At 42.7% G+C, this 17127-nt stretch overlaps 1 protein-coding gene across 2 annotated transcripts in view; it reads left to right on the forward strand.

Annotated features, from left to right (window-relative positions):
• Positions 1 to 14921: 14921 nt before the first annotated feature.
• The window catches only part of rad50 (RAD50 homolog, double strand break repair protein), a 41315-nt gene continuing 39109 nt past the window's right edge, over positions 14922 to 17127 (forward strand). The window contains exon 1 of one of the 2 annotated variants that reach the window (XM_024011598.2): positions 14922 to 15010. The gene's annotated coding sequence lies outside the window, so the exon portion shown is untranslated. Of the gene's footprint in view, positions 15011 to 15492; positions 15573 to 17127 lie in introns of those variants that run through there. The other variant, XM_024011599.2, reaches the window with a different exon arrangement.

A 17127-nucleotide genomic window follows, 5' to 3' on the forward strand; every position in this document is an offset into this window, starting at 1 on the left:
GCATCAAACATTGGACTGTAATATTGACTCAGGGAGACAAGCAGGTGCAGGTAGTTTAATAATAATGATGACGACGACGACCGTAGAATGCTACAAAACAAGCTAACCATCTGACAAGGAAACATCACCAATACTGCCTGAACAGTGATGCTAGGGAGTGCTAGATAAAGGGGCAGTAATCTCATGATGGGGCGCGGGTGTGGGTAATGAGGGATGCCAGGTGTACGTAATGATGGATTGCTAGGACCGGTGGTTAGTACCGGGAGTAGACGTGACATGGACACAGCATCTCTACCATCAGACAGGGGAAATTAGTATTTGTTCCGATATGAACAAGTTTTAGTGGCTTCTGGGTTAAAATAGTGTAGTCCCAGAATTGCAAACTACACCACTCAAGCAAACACAAATACTAATTGATTCCAGGTTTCGCCTTGAAAGTTTTCAAGAAACTGTTTGTGGGGAGTATAAAAGGGGTCATTCCAATTTACCAGAGTACATGCCTTACACTTAGTGTACAAAACTTTAGGAACACCTGCTCTTCCCATGACATAGACTAACCAAGTGAAAGCTATGATCCCTTATTAATGTCACTTGTTAAATCCACTTCAATCAGTGTAGATGAAGGGAGGAGACAGMTTAAAGAAGGACTTTTAAGCCTTGGGACAATTGAGATATGGAATGTGTATGTGCGCCATTCAGAGGGTGAATGGGCAAAACAAACTATTTAACTGCCTTTGATCTGGGTATTGTAGTAGGTGCCAGGCACAATGGTTTGAGTGTGTCAAGAAATGCAATGCTGCTGGGTTTTTCACACTCAACAGTTTCCTGTATGTATCAAGAATGGTCCTCCACCCTAAGGACATCCAGCCAACTTGACACAACTGTGGGAAGCATTGAAGTCAACATGGGCCAGCATCCCTATGGAACACTTTCGACACCTTGTAGAGTCCATGCCCTGACGAATTGAGTCTGTTCAGAGGGCAAAAGGGGTGCAACTCAATATAAGGTATTCCTAATGATTTGTCCACTCAGTATTTGAGATTAAAGCTGGTGTTAGTTTCTTTTTTTTGCATATAATGTATATGGGGTGGCAGGTAGCCTAGTGGTTAGAGCTTTAGGCCAGTAACTGAAAGGTTGCTAGATTGAATCCCCGAGCTGACAAGGTAAAAATCTGTTGTTCTGCCCCTGAACAAAGCAGTTAACCCACTGTTCCTAAGCCGTCATTGTAAATAAGAATTTGTTCTTAACTGACTTACCTAGTTAAATTTTAAAAACTATATACAGTATATATATATATACCATGTTTTTTTCCTTTGTCCTAAACAAGATGCAAAATAAAATGCGGCTAAATATTTAGGAGGAGAAGACTTTGGCTGTGGCTGTTCAGGAGTACAATGTCCTGTGTGCATAACCGTCTCTGAGAATTGGCTCAGTCAATGGCCTTTTCCAGAATMAAACATCTGCTTCCCATTGGCAAGTTCATGCATGTGTTACATTTTCCATTTAACTGAAGATGTGTTTTCTCAGTTTTATCTTTAGCAGTTCTCACCAACATGTTCCACTGTCAATATGTTTACTAGATCCCATGTTAAGCCTGACCCAATTATGAACTACTTTAAGTGAAAGTCAGTAGGCTCCCTGCATTTGGTTACACAAATAGTCTGCTATATTATTTGAATTCATTTTTGCTGCAGGCCCACTCATTTTAGGGAGTGTCTTTAATACTAATGAATTGTTTAACGAAATACAGAATCTGTTGATTTGCTTACAACGGGGAAGGCGGTAGACGACTCCAGGAGGAAGAGTTGTGCTGTGAAATGCAACAACACTGGAGGGCCTTGAGAAGTCAGGCAGTGATAACTGCTTTTCAAATAGGTCAGAGAAATCTATAATCCATACATGAAATCAGAGGTGGCACAACAGGTTCAAAAGTTGTGTGGCAGAATTTGTACATGTCTTTTCTGGGACCTGGCGTTTTTCCTGATCTCACGGCCTTGTAAGATAAAACTCGGGGTCCTATTCGTAGGCTATGACAAAAGGTTATTATTATTATAGATAAGCTTCCCACTTTCATCTGTGCTATGACTATAGGGCTGGGGTTTTTCTTGTCGGGTCATGTGAATTGGAAACACTCCTGGCCTACGGTGGAGCAAACCCTTTCAAACTACCACAAACCTTGTTATTATTCATTCTGAATCTGATATCAAAAGAGCCAAAGACAACTACTTCAATGGACAACATACTCTGTAGTTTAGTGAACTACTATAGCAGGGCTGAGCGTTATGCAAAGAATGGTTACGATTTCTTTAAATATTGATTTCACTCTATTCACACACAATGTTAAGCATAGACAGGCTTCTCCACTCTTCATATGAGTGAAGTATTTTTTAATAATAATATATATATATATATATATATATATATATATATATATACACACTACCATTCAAAAGTTTTGGGTCACTTAGAAATGTCCTTGTTTTTGAAAGAAAAGCAAAAAAAAATGTCCCTTAAAATAACATAAAATTGATCAGAAATACAGTGTAGACATTGTTAATGTTGTAAATGACTATTGTAGCTGGAAACGGCTGATTTTTTAAAATATATTTTTTAATGGAATATCTACACGTACAGAGGCCCATTACCAGCAACCATCACTCCTGTGTTCCAATGGCACGTTGTGTTAGCTAATCCAAGTTTATAATTTTAAAGGCTAATTGATCATTAGAAAACCCTTTTGCAATTATGTTAGCACAGTTGAAATCTGATGTTCTGATTAAAGAAGCAATAAAACTGGCCTTCTTTAGACTAGTTGAGTATCTGGAGCATCAGCATTTGTGGGTTCGATTACAGGCTCAAAATGGCCAGAAACAAAGAACTTTCTTCTGAAACTCGACAGTCTATTCTTGTTCTGTGAAGTTAAGGCTCTTCCATGTGATAAATTGCCAAGAAACTGAAGATCTCGTACAACGCTGTGTACTACTCCCTTCACAGAACAGCGCAAACTGTCTCCAACCAGAATAGAAAGAGGAGTGGGAGGCCCCAGTGCACAACTGAGCAAGAGGACAAGTACATTAGAGTGTCTAGTTTGAGAAACAGATGCCTCACAAGTCCTCAACTGGCAGCTTCATTAAATAGTATCCGCAAAACACCAGTCTCAACGTCAACAGTGAAGAGGCGACTCCGGGATGCTGGCCTTCTAGGCAGAGTTGCAAAGAAAAGCCATATCTCAGACTGGCCAATAAAAAGAAAAGATTAAGATGGGCAAAAGAACACAGACACTGGACAGAGGAACTCTGCCTAGAATGCCAACATCACAGAGTCGCCTCTTCACTGTTGACGTTGAGACTGGTGTTTTGCGGGTTTGTTTCAATTTAAAATCATTGGTTTTTTGTTTGACATACACTTTTTAAAGTGAAAAATCTGTCAGCATCACTCTGTTAGTGTGGAATTGCCCTACAGTTCGGCTCAGTCCCACATCCTGTGTTCTCATTTGGCTAAATTGTCCTTAGTTGCCTCTTTTGATACAACCACAGCAGTCTTTAAATGGACTGTTACTTTGAATGCAACATTAAGATGTTAAAACGTTTAAACTCCAAAGTGAACTCTGACATTTCTCGCACTGCAGTTGTTCTCAGGAGACTGGTCAGTGTGTGTAGAGAGAACATGTTTGACTAGGTGGAGTCAGGCTTCTACTCCAACGCCATGGACCACTACACCAATGAGACAGAGGATGCCAAATTTGGACCAGTGAGTCACCAACTCATTTTGTGACTTACACAACTTAGCACATACATCCTCCACATCCTCAAACTCCAGTGCCCTACTTTTGTTTACCTTTTTACCAATGTACATGGATTGTACAACGATTTTAAGTTGGGACTTTMACTAAATACTAAATGTATTTCTATCTCCTGTATTGTTCTGCCCTCTTTTTTTAAGATGTTGAAGATCTTCCCTGGTTCTGAGGGAGGTGACGTGGCCACAAACAGTTCCTGGGACACCTCTGGAGAACAGCCAGAGGGTGGTCAAGACATCTGATGCAACTTCATCTTTAGTGTGTCAGCTCTGGCGCACTTGGGAGCTAAAGGTATGGCACTGCACTCTTAAGTCATGTATGCTTAAACATACTTGTATGCTCATTTATGTGTTTCTTAAAGTGGCAATCAGGAGTTGAAACAACAAAGCATACTCCCCGCCCCTGTTTCGGTAAAAACCTGAGGGATGGGGCTGAAGAAATTTAACCACTCAAATTCATAGACAGAGCTAAGGATGCAGGACTGACCACAGCACCTACTAAAACCCCATAGGATGAGACAACCCAAGGTTCCTCGCCTCAGACCTAGTCCAATGYGTTTTGAGAAGGATGCAAGTAGAGCGGAAGCAAGGAGCTGAACAGAGATTAATTGGGACAGAGCTCATGTCATTGTTTTTCGGTGGAAACTTAAATTGAGTGATACATTTATCACTTATCTTTGCTCTGGCTTGCTGATAATATCTGATCTGATGAGACTTCCTTTGTGATTTATAATGTAGCTTAGTGTACAGTGTATGTGGATCTGTGGAAATTCTGCATACATTTTGTGTTTGTGCTAATTGTCTGTAAATTCTGTTTGTGATAGCACCATTTCACAGAGTCAAATTCCTGTACATGCAAATGTATTTGGTGAAGAAAGCTGATTTTGACATGTTAACCTGAGTTTAGCTGGTTTATCATGTCAGTTACTTATTTTTTACTGGATATGTACTGTATGAACTGTAGCAGATTCTCTCTTTCATGTCGTCACATAATAAAAATTACCTGTGTGTGTGTGTGTGTGTGTGTGTGTGTGTGTGTGTGTGTGTGGGTGTGTGTGTGGTGTGTGGTGTGTGTGTGTGTGTGTGTGTGTGTGTGTGTGTGTGTGTGTGTGTGTGTGTGTGTGTGTGTGTCCGTCCTTGGGATTAATACCCTAAATATTGCTTCCTGCCTGCAATTATTGGACTCTTTTTGGTGTTTGCTAAAGCTGACTGTCTGCTTTTCGTTTTACAGAGAAACGTTCCTGGCTAACAACTAATTACCTAGCTAACTTTAGCAAGTAGATTCCACTCAACTCAAGGTATAGTATACCTATTCAAATTTCCCACATTATTTGGTTATTAAGCTGCTGGGTTTCCCAAGTCGTTCGGCGCTTTCTTACTCAAGCCGGCTAGCTTGCTAAACAGCAACTCTGCAATGCATCACAAACAGAAGGCTCGTAATAGCCAATCACAACACTGGACTGGGCAATGACATGAATTTGTTACTTGGTCCATCACTCCAGTGAAAGTGACTAATCTAAGGTTTTTATACAAGCACCCGCCTTTAAGCACCCCATCAGCCTGAAATCCAAACCATAAGGTTCCAAGACTTCAGAGAGAACAAATTGAGAAATTGAGAGCGAAAACTTGACATTGACAAGTGACTTGCTGGTGGACAATTTAATGTGTTCAAATAAATGTTTTACACGTTTCTTTGCTTACAGTTCTATATGTACTGTTTAAGACTTTTTATTTTATTTGTGACAATTATGTTCCTCTCACTCAAAATTATTCTTGCAAGCTCTCAAGTTCAATTTGCACTCTCGACTGGCCTGTCCAATGCTCGCTCGACSACATTACTTCTGTCTCTACTCAGGGTTTGCTCATGCAATAGAGCCCCACATTGGAGGTGTCATAATACCCACAAAACATAGAGGTCAAGCAGGGAAATGGTTCCAATCATTTCCCCACCATATATTTTTCACATAGGGGATTTTAGAAACACTTAAAATAAGGGCTGTGTTTCATGTACTGTAGGCTTACCCAGGTGTGACGTTTTGATAACCATGCAAATCTATCTCACACAATGTGAATTTTATAAATATATTTGCCTCTATTTACTCTCAAATTCGAAAATGCTAATTAGCATCAAAGTAAACATCATGCGAGACTACAAATCCCTGCAGGCTCCTGCACATCATCTCTAGCTGACACATTTGCTAACAGGTATTGTGTCAATTTAAAACTTGCACAAGACAGTTCCCAGAATTGTTTATTTAAAGAAATGTTGCCAATTTATTCATTACTACATTTAGCTAACATTAGATAGTTAATCCAGAGGGATTCTTAACTTTACCTCGATTCGGCAGTCTTGTCCAGATCTTCATGGCATTTGTAGTTCTTTATGATAGCTACATTGTCACAGACCGGCCGTTGCCTGGAATGTATTGAATGAAACTCAGGATCACGTTGTATCATGCAAAAAGTAAAGAGAGATTTAATGTATATTCTTACATCCCTCAGGCTGAAAATAACAAACAAATCATAGTACAGATGGCAATACAGAAGGGCTCTCCCAGGCCCAGAACCGAGTACACTTGAAGCCCCACCCCATAGTGCCAAAATAAATACACTTCCCCCCTGTCACAGGTGCAAATCTGTGATCAGAGATAGAGGGAACAAAAAGAGAACAAAATGATAATACAACAAAATTATATCACATACTCTCATTCACACAACTACTTAAGATTAAGAATAACATCAGGGTGTAATGATGAAAATATCATAACTGTAAATTGATGAAATATGGATTATGATACTGACCAGTATATCAAAAGATAAATACAAACACATACACACTTCCACTCTCTCATACTTCGCCCTCCCATCTAGACAGAGATACAGTAGTAGGAACCCTGTGAAGGCCTCCTTTCGAACATATTAGCAGCTAATTAGCATTTCATTTTGGGGGGTAAATACAGGTGAATATATTGATAAAAGTTCCCTTGTCCTAGAGAGTTTTACATGGTTATCAAAATGTCATGCTAGGGTAAGCGTACTCAAAAACACAGTCCCCTGGGATAAATGAATGGTGGAAAAACGATTGGAACCATTTCCCTGCTTGACCACTAGATTAATGGGTACAAAACTACAAAATAACTTCACAGATCTTCATTATAAAGGGTTTAAACACTGTTTCCCATGCTTGTTCAATGAACCATAAACAATTAATGAACATGCACCTGTGGAACGGTCGTTAAGACACTAACAGCTTACAGACGGTAGGCACAGTTACGAAATCTTAGGACACTAAAGAGGCCTTTCTACTGACTCTGAAAAACACCAAAAGAAAGATGCCCAGGGTCCCTGCTCATCTGCGTGAACAGTGCGTAGGGCATGCGCAAGAGGCATGAAGGATGCAGAAAGTGGCCATGGCAATAAATTGCAAAGTCTGTACTGTGAGGACGCCTAAGATAGCGTACCAGGGAGAACAAGATGGACAGCTGATCGTCCTCACAGTGGGTAGACCACGTGTAAACAACCTGCACAGGATCGGTACATCTGAACATCACACTTGGCGGGAAAGTACCGGATGCAACAAAAACTGCCGGAGTTACACCAGCAATGCACAATCCTCCCATCCAGTGCCGGACTGGGTACCGCATAGGCTGAAGAAGAGGGCTGGATTGAGGGCTTGTAGGCCTGTTGTAAGGCAGGTCTCACCAGACAATACCCGGGCAAAACGTACTAATGGGTTTCAACAACCACGGTTGTTGGAACAGAAGGATGAGGCAAAAAAGTGCTCTTCATGGACGAAGTCCGTGGTTGTGCGGTCCACCAGGGGTGAATGGGTCCGGCATTCGCGTTTATTCGTCGAAGGAATGAACGCTAACAGCTCGAGACTGTACTCTGGAGCGGGATTTATTTGGAGGTGGGGGGTCCGTCATGGTTGAGGGCGGTGTGCCAAGCATCACGACGAGCTTGTTGTCATTGCAGGGCAATCCAACTCGCTGGTGCGTTACAGTGGAAACATCCTCCCCTATGTGATACCTTACCTAGCAGGCTTCATTCCTGGACCATCGACCCTCCAGCATGATAACTTGCCACCTAGCCGATACTGCTCGTCTAGTGTGTGATTTTCCCTGCAGAACGAATGACCCAGTGTAATCGCAGATGTGTCTTTGCTGCCAAGGTGGCCAGCAAAGAGCCTGGATCTCAATCCCATTGAGCATGTCTGGGACCTGTTTGGATCGGGAGGGTGAGGGCTAGGGCCATTCCCCCCAGAAATGTCCGTGCCGAACTTGCAGGTGCTTTTGGTGGAAGAGGTGTGGGTAACCGTCCAACAAGACCTGGCAAATCTGGTGCAGTCCATGAGAGGAGATGCCTGCAGTACTTAATGCAGCTGGGTGGCCACAAACCAGATACTGGACTGTTACTTTTGATTTTGACCCTCCTTTGGTTCAGGGAACACATTATTCCATTTCTGTTCAGTCACATTGTGAACTTGTTCAGTTTATGTTCAGTTGTTTGAATTTGTTATGTATAAATATTTACACATGTTAAGTTTGCTGAAAATAAACGTAGTTGACAGTGAGAGGACTTTATGAGTTTATGACTCATACTGTGGTCCTCTGTGATGTTTCATCTTGCTTACAAGCAACATCATGAGAACCATGTCTGGATCTTCCTCTTCTACCATGATGGATGAGTCTAGATCTTACTCTTCTGCCATGGTGGATGAGTCAGGATCCTCCTCTTCTGCCATAGTAGATGAGCTTCCTTTTCTGGTAAATACAGGGCCATCTCTCTTTCCCAACTGTGCAGACAAGCAGTTTCTTACGTTCTTTAGTGGCCGGGGGGCCTGGAACTTCATCGTCTGCCATGGTGGATGAGTCTGGATCTTTCTCTTCTGCCATGGTGGATGTGTCTGGATCTTCCTGTTCTGACATGGTGGATGAGCTACCTTTTTTCTAACGGAATTTGGCAGCTGAAGACCCTTGTTTTGTCACTGGGTTTCAGACCCTTGTTTTGCCACTGGGTTTCCGGTATGGCCGGCTGAAAGACAAAAAAAGGTTACTTTTACTAGCTAGCTAGTGTAACAGTATAACTTTAGTCCATCCCCTCGCCCGATCCGGGCGCGAACCAGGGACCCTCTGCACACATCAACAACAGTCACCCACGAAGCATCGTTACCCATCGCTCCACAAAAGCCGCAGCCCTTGCAGAGCAAGGGAAACCACTACTTCAAGGTCTCAAAGCGAGTGACGTCACCGATTGAAACACTATTAGCGCGCACCACCYCTAACTAGCTAGCCATTTCACATCGGTTACACTCACKCCCCTTTCGACCTCCTACTTTTCCGCAGCAACCAGTGATCCGGGTCAACAGCATCAATGTAACAGTTTTTAACTTGATGTCCGTCCCCTCGCCCCGGGCGCYAACCAGGGACCCTCTGCACACATTAACAACAGTCACCCACGAAGCATCGTTACCTATCGCTCCACAAATGCTGCGGCCCTTGCAGAGCAAGGGAAACCACTACTTCAAGGTCTCAAAGCGAGTGACGTCACCGATTGAAACGCTATGAGCGTGCACCACCGCTAACTAGCTAGCCATTTCACATCGGTTACACTAGGTTGATTACTAAAATGTTAACATCGATATTTAAATACCGTAACCCACAGACTTGACTATAGTAATGGTAAAATAGACTGTGCTTTGGTCTATCTGCACATCTAAAATCCTACTATGTGGATGGGACATTTCTGCTGGAATGGAGGAATTATCTGGAATGCTCAACTAGATGATCAGGACAGTCTAGGGTACTATTTGCCCGAAGAGGTGAAGTATTGTGATGAGCTATAAGGCTGTACTTATGATTCTAATTCTCAAGAGGAAAGTTAAAACCCTCAGCTGTAAGGTCACTGAAAAGGAGTGACATGCAAGGATGGAACATAATGATTTTGGGCACTAGCCAGCAGACCACAAATTCTACCAGCCCAGGTAACATTCAGGTCCTAAATCTGTGGCATGCGATGTTTGCAAATGCTAAATTTCACTGCTGTGTCAGGCTAGTTTGGCATATTTTCTACTAGCCATTTCACTGCTGTGTCAGGCTAGTTTGGCATATTTTCTACTAGTCATTTCAAATCAAATCAAATKAAAAAATAAAATGTTATTGGTCACATACATATGGTTAAAAATAAAATAAAACTTTATTTGTCACATACACATGGTTAGCAGATGTTAATGCGAGTGTAGCGAAATGCTTGTGCTTCTAGTTCCGACCATGCAGTAATATCTAACAAGTAATCTAACAATTTCACAACTACCTTATACACATAAGTGTAAAGGAATGAATAAGAATATGTACATAAAAATATATATGGATGAGCGATGGCCAAACGGCATAGGCAAGATGCAGTAGATGGTATAGAGTACAGTATATACATTTGAGATGAGTAGTGTAGGGTATGTAGACATTATATAAAGTGGCATAGTTTAAAGTGACTAGTGATACATTTATTACATCCAATTTTTAATCATTAAAGTGGCTAGAGATTGAGTCAGTATGTTGGCAGCAGCCACTCAATGTTAGTGATGGCTGTTTAACAGTCTGATGGCCTTGAGATAAAAGCTGTTTTTCAGTCTCTCGGTCCCAGCTTTGATGCACCTGTACTGACCTCGCCTTCTGTATGATAGTGGGTTGAACAGGCAGTGGCTCGGGTGGTTGTTGTCCTTGATGATCTTTTTGGCCTTCCTGTGACATCTGGTGGTGTAGGTGTCCTGGAGAGCAGGTAGTTTGCCCCCGATTATGCGTTGTGCAGACCTCACTACCCTCTGGAGAGCCTTACGGTTGTGGGCGGAGCAGTTGCCGTACCAGGCGGTGATACAGCCCAACAGGATGCTCTCGATTGTGCATCTGTAAATGTTTGTGAGTGTTTTTGGTGACAAGCCAAATTTCTTCAGCCTCCTGAGGTTGAAGAGGCGCTGCTGCGCCTTCTTCACCACGCTGTCTGTGTGGGTGGACCATTTCAGTTTGTCCGTGATGTGTACTCCGAGGAACTTAAAACATTCCACCTTCTCCACTACTGTCCCGTCGATGTGGATAGGGGGGTGCACCCTCTGCTGTTTCCTGAAGTCCACGATCATCTCCTTTGATGTTGAGTGTGATGTTATTTTCCTGTCTCCACACTCCAAGGGCCCTCACCTCCTCCCTGTAGGCCGTCTCGTCGTTGTTGGTAATCAAGCCTACCACTGTAGTGTCATCTGCAAACTTGATGATTGAGTTGGAGGCGTGCATGGCCACGCAGTTATGGGTGAACAGGGAGTACAGGAGAGGGCTGAGAACACACCCTTGTGGGGCCCCAGTGTTGAGGATCAGTGGGGTGGAGATGTTGTTTCCTACCCTCACCCCCTGGGGGCGGCCCATCAGGAAGTCTATGACCCAGTTGCACAGGGCGGGGTCGAGACTTAATGATGAGTTTGGAGGGTACTATGGTGTTAAATGCTGAGCTGTAGTCGATGAACAGCATTCTTACATAGGTATTCGTCTTGTCCAGGTGGGGTTAGGGCAGGGTGCAGTGTGATTGCGATTGCGTCGTCTGTGGACCTATTGGAACGGTAAGCAAATTGGAGTGGGTCTAGGGTTTCAGGTAGGGCGGAGGTGATATGATCCTTGACTAGTCTCTCAAAGCACTTCATGATGACGGAGGTGAGTGCTACGGGGCGATAGCCATTTAGCTCAGTTACCTTAGCTTTCTTGGGAACTGGAACAATGGTGGCCCTCTTGAAGCATGTGGGAATAGCAGACTGGGATAAGGATTGATTGAATAGGTCCGTAAACACACCAGCCAGCTGGTCTGCGCATGCTCTGAGGACGCGGCTAGGGATGCCGTCTGGGCCGGCAGCCTTGCGAGGGTTAACACGTTTAAATGCTTTACTCACGTAGGCTTCGGTGAAGGAGAGTCCGCAGGTTTTGGTAGCGGGCCATGTCGTTGGCACTGTATTGACCTCAAAGCGACCAAAGAGGTTAGCAGATGTTAGTGCGAGTGTAGCGAAATGCTTGTGCTTCTAGTTTCGACCATGCAGTAATATCTAACAAGTAATCTAACAATTTCACAACAACTACCTTTTACACACAAGTGTAAAGGAATGAATAAGAATATGTACATATAAATATATGGATGAGCGATGGCCAAACGGCATAGGCAAGATGCAGTAGATGGTATGCTGTGTCAGGCTAGTTTGGCAACTTGTCTACTAGCCCATTTTGAAAAGTACTTAATAAAAAATATATATATTTCACCTTTATTTAACCAGGTAGGCTAGTTGAGAACAAGTTTTCATTTACAACTGCGACCTGGCCAAGATAAAGCATAGCAGTGTGAACAGACAACAACACAGAGTTACACATGGAGTAAACAATAAACAAGTCAATAACACAGTAGGGGGAAAATGAGTCTATATACATTGTGTGCAAAAGGCATGAGGAGGTAGGCAATAAATAGGCCATAGGAGCGAATAATTACAATTTAGCAGATTAACACTGGAGTGATAAATCATCAGATGATCACTTGCCTCAGGCTAGCTTAATTTCCATCCCTACTGACATTTCTAACTGACTTCATAGGTAATTTGATTAGCCATGTACAACAGATGCACTCATGGAACAAAACAATTTCTGTGTTTTGTATGGGGAAAACATTGAGCCAATAAGTCCTTTGTGGGCTAGCTAGCCAACTTTAGCTAATGTAGTTAACTAGCCAACCAAGGTGGCTAACTAGCTTGCCCACCAGGCAATATTTAGATAGCTAGCTAGTTAACAGTAGCTCACCGTTCGTGTAGTCAGACTTTTCTAAGTGGTGACATGTTAGCTAACCAACTATCTTTGTCATGGTGCCGGCCTTATGTTAGCTAGCAAGTCTGACTGCACAAACGGTGAGTGGATGTTAACTAGCTAACATTAGCTAAATATCCCTTCACTGATGGGCTAATGCTAGCTAGCATGTCACCACATGAAAAAGTATGACTACACAAACCATGAGCTAACGTTAACTAGCTGGCTAGCTCAACTAAAGATGTCAATAAAAAAAGTTCACAACAGTCATTATGCAAGTCTATGCTGGTGTTCTTTTTACTTGTAAGGAAGGTAACGTGTGTTGTAAACATAGCTACAGTCGGTGGTTATCTAGCAAATTATTTTTTGAAGATAAGCTTGAAATGGGCATGGTTGAATTGACTCAGCAACCAAAAACACATTGAACCTACTTTGTAGTATACCCCTCTGGCCAGTGGCCACAACCTAGGTCAGGGTTCCCAAATTGACGGCCTGCGGGTGGTTTTATTTGTCACCCCAAGTTTTCTGAGCAAAAAAAAGTATAATTGTCGGACATAAGACTATAAAAACACAAGGAAATCAGCTCCAAGTTATTTTTATTTAAGAAATCTGTTCCCAAGTATTCCCACACAGAATATTATGAATAAGCATGGAGTGGGGCCTTCTGAAAGAGCTGGTGAAGGAAAAGATGATGGACAAGAAAAAAAGGAGAAACATTGAATATGTTTTGAGTGAATATGGAATGGAGGATTGCACAGAACTTTTGTAAAATCTTGAGGAGGAAATGGAACATGACAGAGTGAGGATGAATTAAATGTGGTGGCAGGTGCAGTGATGACTGCTGAGAAGAAGTTGAGTGTAGAGGGAAGAAGTGAGGTGAGGAAGTTGGGCGTTAAGTGCAAAAACAGGGATACGATCTCCAGTTGTTCAGTGATGGAACTTGTTGAGAGTGAGGGTGAAGTACCTGCAGCGAGGCCAAGGATGARAAGGATGATTTTGTTCCCGTGGGAGTGAGATTTGTAGAGAGAATGATTCCTTGCCTTTTGGTTGATCCATATGTGGTGTAAGGTTAGGTGGAGGAGAGGTTGGGGACTGTTGAGTTGGTGAAGGTAACTCAGAGTGGACTTGTGATGATTTATTGTGTTTCCTCCTCCCAGAGTGAGCAGGKGCTACGGATTGCGAGATTAGGTACAATAATTGTGATATGCTTTTCTCTCCGGTGCAAGGTGATAACGGGGGTGGCATTAAGTGTTGAGGAGGAGCAGTTGAAATTGAAGATTCAGTGTTTGTAACACCCGCTGTTTGGTGAGACGTAGATCCGGTGGGGAAATGGAAAAGACATTATCTGTCATGCTGAGTAGTCACCAGATAAGGTTAAGGTAGTCAGTTATCCTGTGAGAGCTTATGTTACGAAAATATTGCAGCAGTGTGTAGAAGGGAGATGCGAGAAGTGTGCAGGAGGGCATTTGACAAAGGAATGTGTGGTATCGGTGGAGAAAGTTGTGTGTGTTCGTTTTGGGGGTGATCATGGGGCTGGAGATTGCAGGTGTCCGGTGAGAGAGAGGCAGATTGAGGTTGCCAGTGTTAGAGTAGTACAGGATTCCTGTGAGTAGGCAGAGATCAAGAGAGATTGATGGGAAGTATACATTATGTGTTTCAGTTAAGTGGGATTTTTAGCATTCATAGACATGGTTGTGAATTGTGCTGCAGAAATGGATGGATCGAAAGTCACAGAAAATAGAGGTTGTGGTGGCAGCGGCCGATAATTATTTTTTATTTAACCTTTATTTAACTAGGCAAGTCAGTTTAGAACAAATTCTTATTTACAATGATGGCCTACCAAAAGGCAAAAGGCCTCCTGCGGGGATGGGGGCTGGGATTAAAAATAAAAATACATAAAATATAGGACAAACAGGAATTACTTGGGATTGCAAGGATTTACTGCAGAACAGCTGTAAGGGGTGTTGAGTGGTAGTGATATGCCCTCTCAGGCCGTTGGTCTGGAGTAGGACTAGATAGAGTTAAATATTGTAATGGGTGGTGTGTTTTTTAAGAGAGAGGGCAATTTTCCTTTTTTTATTAGTTATTATTGTATCAAAGAATATAATGTAGGTAGGCTTTGAATGGTCTCACACACCAGTACAGTAGGTGGCACTGTACGCACCTAAAAAAATTGGATGCGATCCGCCAATCAAATCTCAAAGACGAAGATATCAAGTATTTTTTTTCTTCCTAGGCCACAACACATCTGACCCACATAGTTTGTGCCTGCCCTCTACTGGACAAAAAAAGTAATAACACCGGTAGTTGCGTTTGATGAGCGGATGCTGCGACGTCACGGTTTTGGTCAGCGCGGCAAGTCTAGTAAGAACTTTCGCTGCTAAAAAAATAAGGTAATTTTTTCGACATGCTTTATTGTCTCAAGATGCCTTCGTACACTCTTCTCATTGCAAGTGTTGGTCTTTCTTTAAATAGTGAAAAGTAATTCGCTGTTGGTCTCTAAGCTAACGTTATCTTTCGAAGTTTGCTTGCTAGCTAGCTACCAGTAACGTTAGCTCGTCAGACATTATCTGGTCATTGCTGTTGATAAATCACACATGTCCAAATCGATACTGTGCGTTTGCAATGTTTCCAAATGAATAGCTAGCTTCTAGGTTGCAATATACAGTGTACAAAACATTAAGAACACCTCCCTAGTATTGAGTTTGCCCTCACAGAAAAGCCTCAATTTGTTGGGGCGTGGACTCTACAAGGTGTCGAAAGCGTTCCACAGGGATGTTGGCCTATGTTGACTCCAATGCTTCCCACGGTTGTGTCAAGTTGGCTGCATGTCCTTTGGGTGTTGGACCATTCTTAATACACACTGAAAACTGTTGAGCGTGAGAAACCCAGCAGCGTTGCATTTCTTGACACAAGCCGGAGTGCATGGCAGCTACTACCATAAGCCATTCAAAGGTACTTAGATATTTTGTCTTGCCCGTTCAACAAATGAAACACATGCGCAATCCATGTCTCAATTGTATCAAGGTTTAAKTTTTTGGCCAACCCGACCAAATTCATATAGAAATGTGAGTTCTAGATGTGTTGTTTTTTATTCAAGGTAAGTCTAAGAAACGGTAGGTGTGTTCTGTTAGCTATTTCCGTTCTTCCCGTTAAGTTTCGTTTCAGTTTTGTACACCAACCTTTAACAGCAGAAAATACAATAATTTAGGTTATGGAAAATATATTTCACAGCTGTTTGGATTGTACAATGATAATCTACACCTATACAAAACAAGTTGTATTTGTRACATACAACCATACAGTGAAATGCTTACTTACAAGACATTAACCAACAATGCAGTTAACATTTATTTTTCTTAAGTGAAAAATAGTGCCTTTGGAAAGTATTCAGACCCCTTGACTTTTTCCACATTGTTAGGTTACAGCCTTATTTTAAAATTGATTCAATTGTTTTTTTCATCAATCTACACACAATKCCCTGTAATGGGTAATGGATATACATTTTTACAAATGTATAAAAATTATTCAGGCCCTTTACTCAGTAATTTGTTGAAGCACCTTTGGCAGTGATTACAGCCTTGAGTGTTCTTGGGTAGGACACTACAAGCTTGGCACACTTGTATTTGGGGAGTTTCTTGCATTCTCTGCAGATCCTCTCAAGCTCTGTCAGGTTGGATGGGGAACGTGGCTGCACAGCAATTTTCAGTTCTCTCCAAAGAGATGCTCGATCGGGTTCAAGTCCGGGCTCTGGCTGGGCCACTCAAGGACATTCAGAGACTTGTTCTGAAGCCACTCCTGTGTTGTCTTGGCTGTATGCTTAGGGTCGTTGTCCTGTTGGAAGGTGAACCTTCACCCCAGTCTGAGGTCCTAAGCGCTCTGGAGCAAGTTTTCATRAAGGATCTCTCTGTACTTTGCTCCGTTCATCTTTGCCTCGATCCTGACTAGTCTCCCAGTCACTGCCGTGAAAAACATCCCCACAGCATGATGCTGCCACCACCATGTGTCACCATAGGGATTGTGCTAGGTTTCCTCCAGACATGACGGTTGGCATTCAGGCCAAAGATGATCACGTTTCTCATGGTCTGAGCGTCTTTAGGTGCCTTTTGGCAAACTCCAAGTGGGCTGTCATGTCCCTTTTACTGAGGAGTGTCTTCCGTTGGGCCACTCTACTATAAAGGCTTGATTGGTGGAGCGCTGTAGAGATGGTTGTCCTTCTGGAAGGTTCTCTCATCTCCACAGAGGAGCTCTGTCAGTGACCATCGGGTTCTTGGTCACCTCCCTGACCAAGGCCCTTCTCCCCCGATTGCTCAGTTTGGCTGGGCGGCCAGCTCTAGAAAGTGTCTTGGGGGTTCCAAACTTCAACCATTTAAGAATGGAGGCCACTGTGTTCTTGGGGACCTTCAATGCTGCAGACATTTTTTTTGGTACCCTTCCCCAGATCTGTGCCTCGACACAATCCTGTCTCGGAGCGCTACGGACAAGTCCTTCAACCTCATGGCATTGTTTT

This window comes from Salvelinus sp. IW2-2015, linkage group LG20, assembly GCF_002910315.2.
Source record: "Salvelinus sp. IW2-2015 linkage group LG20, ASM291031v2, whole genome shotgun sequence".
In the NCBI taxonomy this organism is placed as follows: domain Eukaryota; kingdom Metazoa; phylum Chordata; class Actinopteri; order Salmoniformes; family Salmonidae; genus Salvelinus; species Salvelinus sp. IW2-2015.